This window comes from Leptodactylus fuscus, chromosome 9, assembly GCF_031893055.1.
Source record: "Leptodactylus fuscus isolate aLepFus1 chromosome 9, aLepFus1.hap2, whole genome shotgun sequence".
In the NCBI taxonomy this organism is placed as follows: Eukaryota; Metazoa; Chordata; class Amphibia; order Anura; family Leptodactylidae; genus Leptodactylus; species Leptodactylus fuscus.
In genome coordinates this window covers 45,974,723-45,981,984 of record NC_134273.1, presented here as the reverse complement: position 1 = coordinate 45,981,984, position 7,262 = coordinate 45,974,723, and the positions used below count along the sequence as shown (strand labels likewise).

The 7,262-nt window shown below is 41.8% G+C and overlaps 1 protein-coding gene across 1 annotated transcript in view; it reads right to left on the bottom strand.

Annotated features, from left to right (window-relative positions):
• LUC7L2 (LUC7 like 2, pre-mRNA splicing factor) overlaps positions 1-7,262 on the bottom strand; it is a 467,814-nt gene that overhangs the window by 357,693 nt on the left and 102,859 nt on the right. The window lies entirely within an intron of this gene.

The window sequence follows — 7,262 nt, the reverse complement described above, 5'->3', positions numbered from 1 at the left end:
GGTCCTTTGTAGTTGGCGCTGGGTCTATGGAGCGGACACTGCTATCCACAGCATCCCATAAAGTATTTATGGGGTTGAGGTCGGTCGAGCCGGCAGGACAATCGAGGGTCGTGAGGTCACTGGTGTGTTTATTAAGCCAGTCCTGTGCCAACAATGAGCGATGACATGTTACATTGTTCTGTTGGTATACAGTATCCCCATCAAGGAACTCCAACACCAGAAAGGGATGCAGATAGCCTGCCATAAGTTGCACGTATCAAGCACCAGTCAGTGATCCCTGCACCCAGATAATGAGGCCCAATTTTGACCATGTGAACATGGCCCAGACCATGACTGAGCCACCTCCTGCCTGGACATGTCCCTGTTGGCATGCAGGATTCATACTCCACACTCTCACACGCCCTTAGGCTCTGTACAACTGGAACCGTGATTCATCAGACCATGCTACATGCTGCCATTGTTTTATGGTTGTGGGCCTATGCCAGTCTTCCAGCTCTGTGTTGCTGTGTCAGCAAAAGGACACAGGTCAGGCGTCGACTGTTGAAGCCTATGCGGTGCAGTACTGGTGGAAATGGGGTCCTGGCACTCCACATTCAATTCGGTGGCAATTTGCGCCACAGTAGACCGTCGAGAGCTCTGTACGACTCTGCGGAGGTGGCGTGACATCCGTTCGTTGAACACTCGGGGTCAACCGGTACGCTGGTTTACATGGCTGCCAACATTGTCTCTGCGATATTGCAGGTCCACCCCAGACACTGTTAACCTCGGAAACCATGCCCCATATTACGTGAAAATTCCTTTCCAACCCCAAATATGAAATTTGGAATAAATCCCTGGATCAGCAGTACTTTTCCAAGCTAATACCCAGAAACTGTATTGATATTCCTTTTGAGAATAGGGACTTGTACAATGTATCACAACATTGTATGACAGAGAGGTCTATCATCTCACTGCTGTTACAGTAAAGTATCCCCCATCTTTAACAATACAAAAACTTTCTTTCCTCTAGGCCTAGAGCAGCACTGAGCAGGCCTTACATTTATGAGGTGCAGGTCCCTGCTGGTGTCATGTTTGGCATAATGCATGGACTCTAAAGCAGACCCTGATAAAGCCTTCACAGAAGTCCACAGGTCCTTCACCTTGGAGCAGTTCAGCTGAGTCCGCAGCCTGAATGTGTCATTAGGAGAGGGGCTGGTTGGGATCCAAGCGATTTCCAGTGATGCTGTACTGCAAACACTGCACACAGATATATATGGTAGAAGTCTCTAATAAATTATATATCCTAATGTGCCTGACAGAAATGTTGAAATAATAAAGTTTATTAGAATTCAATAAAATTTGTAGCATACAATCTGGTCAAAACCAAAAAACAAACCCAGTATTCTGGCTTGTGGCAAATGAGCCATTAAAAGCAACTGATAGTTGTAACCAAGTAAATCACAAAAGAGGTGCCCTCCAAAGTAACAAAAATCCCTAAAACCTAACCTTTATTAAATAATCTGAAATCACCGCATGTGCCCTATAAAAAGAAGGCCTCCAAATAATGTCTTGCGGACTTCATCTAACTACGTATACTGTATATCAGTGGGGAAGTCCACGTTCACTCCTTTGTCTGAGGGTTTATATTGAATCCTCCATCTCCAAGGTACGGAGTGCATGGATTTGGGTGGAACTCAGATTATTTCTTAGATGGAAGTGTCTGGAGTTTATCAATCACCATCTTTTCGAAAGTATCGATAAATTTTGTGCCACATGGCGGTGGATTGGTCCCATTTCTGGGTCTAAGCTGTGTAAATTGCAATGTTTCCTCATACCCCTGACCCTCAAGTAACAGACTCTCCAGTACCTGTAATCCCTCCAGATCTTCTACAGCCACACCTAGTTCCCTTGCTCTGCAATATTCTACAGTTTGCATGAATTTAGACCATCTCAACTTCCGTACAACCAGGGCTACATCCTTGACCCATTCAAAGTGGTTAGAACAAGTCGACAGAACAAATGACAAACCTTTTTCTAAAACTGAGTTTTCATCACTAGTCAATGCTTTATCAGAAAGGTTGATAATTTGTGGGATATCACTCATCCCCATACTTTCTATCCGGGGGGTTGTTCTGTTTGTGGGGGTTGGGCTAAAAGAACACCCGTATATGGAGTATGTTGGTTATCTCTCACCTGGATCCTAGATTTCCTTTTCCCCCTATTGGTGGTGTTCTAGCTTCTACTCCTAGTTCAGCCCTGTTCCCCTGATCTTGTATTTCTATCAGTATCAGAAGTGTTGTATTATGATGATGACAAATCACTCATTTGTCCTGCTTTCCCCAAATCCCAGTACGCCCGATTTTCTTTAAATTCTTGTAAATCCCTCTGGAACTGATGTTTACGCTGCTTTATATAGCTAGTATATTTAGCAATGTTATTTTGTAATTTGTGTTCTTTTTTGGGGGAAATCAGGATCTGAAGCATATGTTTTAGCTTTAGTGAACACTTCGTTCAGGGCCGTCACTAACTTGGACAAATTACTTTTTTTCTTCCACCAAGAGAAGACTTGGTTACCTCCTTGACCCACTGATTCAGTGTTTGGGGCGATCTCACCCTCCGGGATGGTTGTATAGGGTTGGGGAGGCCTCTTGGTACGATCTTATGCTCAGTATATTTAGAAAGGCCTTGTACCTCCCACTAACATCTAATATAGTCACAATATATTCTAGTCCATCCCTTAAAGGTATCTTCTAAACAGCCAAATTGTTCAGTTTGAGATAGTTCACACATTGAGGGCAAATCACCATCTCTGATCAGCGCTATGTACACATCCTCCCCCCCCTCCCTTTGTGTTTTACTTGATTATTCTAAAGCTCAATGACATGTTCTGTAACATGTATTATAAAGTGCCTGCTGTCAATAGCTCTCAGTGTCATCAGGAGCTATACAAATCCTGCCAGGGCATTAGTAAGGCTATTATGTCAGCTGGCGGCATGATAGTAAGATCATAGCAATATCCAGTTGATGAACAATATTAGAATCATTGGTTGCTTTGAATAGCTCACCACGGTAATTTATTTGCCACAAACCTGAATCCTGGCTGTTTGCCTTTTGATTTTGGCCAGTTTATTTGCAGTACATTTTTTAAATTCTAGTAAACTTTAATATTTTGTGCTACACAGTAGTATTTTTTGGCACAATTGGGGAGTTGTTTTCCGCTGGACACTAGTATTTTATGGTGCAATGTGGTATCTGGTGTTGTCCGGAGTATTAGGTGCTCTGCACTGTGGCATTTGTTTGGCATCTTGTGGTACAATTTCTTTTGTTGCTAAGGCCCCAACATCATGATAGATTGGCTGGTGGTCCATTCATATATTTGTATACATAAATTGGCCCATAACCTGAATTTTTCTAAACTGCCTTTGTGCTCTAATCCATCCACTCTCTTAATTACCTTGTGTATTGGAAATGGTTAATTTTGCTCCTTGTCTCTTTAGTTGTAACTTTGTTTTAGCTTTGCAGAAGGTCTTGGTACTGGCTGATACAAAGTAATAAGGGTATATTCCAAACCATTGACCAGAAGACGTGTACAATACAGCTTCTGGAGACGTTCATTCTATAATGGGGTCACCGAATTCACTCCTATTTGAGATGCAGTGGAAGTTCAAGTACATGGAAGGTGTGGAGTTTCAGATATCAGAGGGTCAGACAGTTACGTGACCGAGGAGAGCTAAGGATGTTCCAACAATTGCAAGAGGACCTCATATCTCACATAGGAACCACTATCATTTTTTGCAGTTATACCATCAATCTGAAGCACAGGTTAGTCGCTGCCCCCTTACTATTCCGTAGGACACAATGTTTCACAATTTTGCTCCTGACAGTCTTCAGGGGTCTGCGATCAGCATTATATCAGATACTGTTGAGCAAGTATCTTGAGGAATTCTTACTACCTGTAAGACACAGATTGGATAGAGACCGAGTATAATAATAATTTTTGTTTATATTGCACCTACATGTTCCACAGCACTTTGTAAATGATAGGGTTTACATACAGACAAACTCAAAATACAGTGTAATAAATGAATTCACACAATAGGGCCCTGTTCACAAGAGCTTAGGGGTGTTCACACTTGCACCCTTGTCCACCTGCAAGCTGAGTAGCTACTCAGTTCACGTTTGCGGGAGCAGCAGCTAGTTATCCTATGCACTTGAGAAAGGGAGATTTCTTGAAACGCGTAGTGCTCCTTATCCAAAGAAAGATTATACCAGTTTCTCAACCTCCGGATTCTGATGTATCATATGTTCAAGTGCGCACATTGTCTAACCTTTTCAAGGGTTCCTGACCCCAATGTACTATATTTACAGCAGCAATTCAGTCTTTGAAAGATTCAGTTTCGGGTGGAGAGAAGATATGATATTAGAGACAGTCATTGGTGTTCTGTAGTAATGCAGGGGTGATGTCACAAAAGGAGGTGTATAGTTTGGTGTTATCAGCATAAACATGGTACTGAAAGTGATATCTGCTGATGGTTTGTCCATTAAGGACTGTTTACATTGAGAGGAGAAGGGAACCTAGGACTGAGCCTTGGGGAAACCCAAAAGCAAGGGAAAGTGACAGAGCCCGCAAATTATACACTGAAAGCATCAGAGACAGGAGGAGACCCAATCAAGCAATTTCTTTGAGGCTGACAGAGTGCAGCAGACTGAGGAGTTGGGGATCTAGTGTGAAATACATGTGACAGATCCAGAAGAAGCGAATCGTTGCCTTTAGATTTAGCTGTCAGGAGATCATTGGAGACTTTTGTAAGGGCCTTTTTAGTAAAGTGCAGAAGCCAGATTATAAAAGGGTTAAGCAGATTTTGGAGATGAAGGGGAGGTTGGACAGAAGTCAGTAGTGTCAGAGAGATGTTTATGGTCATTGGAGTGTAAGGAGATGAGTGAAGTAGTATTGATTGGCAAGGGGAAAGGCAGACCTGTAGGTTTACACTGATAGGGACATCAATGGATCCCTCCGTATGTTGTAGAGGTCCTAATTAGAGATTAGATCGCAGGCCTCCCAAAGTCACACGCACACAGCTGATGGTGTACCAAGTGAATTCTAATTTTATTGTAAGAAAAAAGGTAGTTTAAATACATTACAGACAAAGAGCTGGCTTGGCTATTCTAATCAGTACAACATGATTGGTTATAGAGATATAAGACAAGCCTGGCACATGACTATTGGCTGAGGCCTGATATAATCTGCATCTCATTATAGCTTTCCAAACTGGGATGGACTTTCCCATGAAACAAAGAAGGATTCAAAATACTTATGTGTGAGCTAACATCCCAGACTGTCTATATGTATATATCATGGCAAAAGAGATAAGATGACATGCTCCAACCTAATTAACAATAAGCTACATAGACTCTGTGTCTATACACACTCTAAGTGACCTTCATAGACCATAAAATATGACAAAGTGCCCAGATACCATAAGATTAATACTTTTGTTGGTTATGTGTCCATACATCATGTAAAGGAGATAAGAGATATACAAAGTCAGCTGCATCTTCTCAAAGTGAGGCCCTTGAGAGATAAGGATTAGCAACCTATGCATTAACGTTCATTATCACATTCCTTAAAGTCTAACAAGGGGCCTCCTTTACTTAAGCAGAAAAATACATACTTATACAATTTATATGTGAAAGAGTACAAGATGGCTGCCAAAATACAAGATTAGTGGATTTGACTCTCACAACACTATAAATTTGAAATGGAGGTCTGTGGTTGCATGTAATTTTCTTCACAAATGTTCAGCAGATCTAGAGCACTGCTGAAGAAAACATGTATGTGTGCGAGAGTTTCTGCCATCCGCATTGAAAGTTTCAAAATAAGAAGCTGCCTCATCCAGTGCACTGTTAAGAACTTCATTACAGTGACTTATAGCCAGGGTGGGACAGGAGAGTGAGGAAATGGTACAGCTATGACAGTAAGATGTCTGAGAGGTGCACAGAGTTAATGGCACATAGATTCCTATATGTATAATGGGTGATTGTGTTCTGTGAAGGAAAATACTGATGGCAAAAGACAGAAGGCTATAGTCAGAAAGTGTTGGTAAATTTAGAAACTGAAAAGATTCAGAGGAAGACCAGATCAGTCATGTTACTGTCATTGTGTGCGGGAGAAAAGGAAAGTTGTGACAGACCAAAAGAAATGGTGAGAGAATGAGGCAGGTGGGGAAACAGGGTGTTATTGTCACCCATGATGAAGGCAGGCATGTTACAGACCTGGAAAAAGGGAAGCCAAGAAAGCAAAGTGGTCTAGAAATTGGTAGTGTGAGCCTGGGGGCCAGTAGATCACAGCTACTAGCAGGGAGAGTCTAATAGTGTGGATTTGAAATAAGGAAGGTGGGTGTCGCAGCATACTAGAAGCCATCTCCATGATGGCCCTAGGATCGAGCATACACTCTCAATTAAATGTTCTATAGAGTTTATAATACCCCTGTGTTTCTTCATCAAACGGAGAGACGGGCCAATGCTTCTAAAGTTTTCTGCTGACTCAGCAGATATTATGAAAACTGTACTGGTCCAAGGTTATTGGGATATGTGGATGACTTAATCCAAAATTCACACGGGACATTGGCTTACAAGCCATGTAGAGAAGATGGCCAATCACTGAGCATGATACAGCAGCATAACAAAAAAAAAAGCTTGTAGTCTACATATGAGAATACTTAATGCTATAAAGTGAACGGCGATGAGTTTAAATGTTAAAAAGCTATTTGATTTTTTTGTTTTTTTAAATCCCACAACGAATTAAGGGGGTTGCCCCATCTCATGGATCATACTGTATCTATACTGGTGGCTTATGTAACTTGAAGACTGTTCCCAAATATATTGCTTTAGAAATGCTGCTTTGTTTGCCTGCTATGTGACCTTATTCCATACATTGTTTACACAGCGTTGCTATAACCACGGCTCTATAGGACATGTGAAGTCACTCACTCACTGCTCTTGGCGGCATCTGTTCAGCTACTTGCAGTTTTGCTGATAAAGCAGAGTTTCTTATCTCTCTATATAAAAACCAGGATAACACTGAGCCCTTCTCTAAAAGCATGTGCATATTATCTGATCTGCATAAGTGTTGTGAGACTTCTAAAACTTGTTTAGCAAGGGGGGAGGGGAAAGAAATACAGTAAGTAAGAAGACATTGCAGGCAGACTGCTGAAACACTAAGATGGGAAAACCCCTTTAATAGAGATGAGCTAGTAGTATTCGATCGAGTAGATATTCGATCG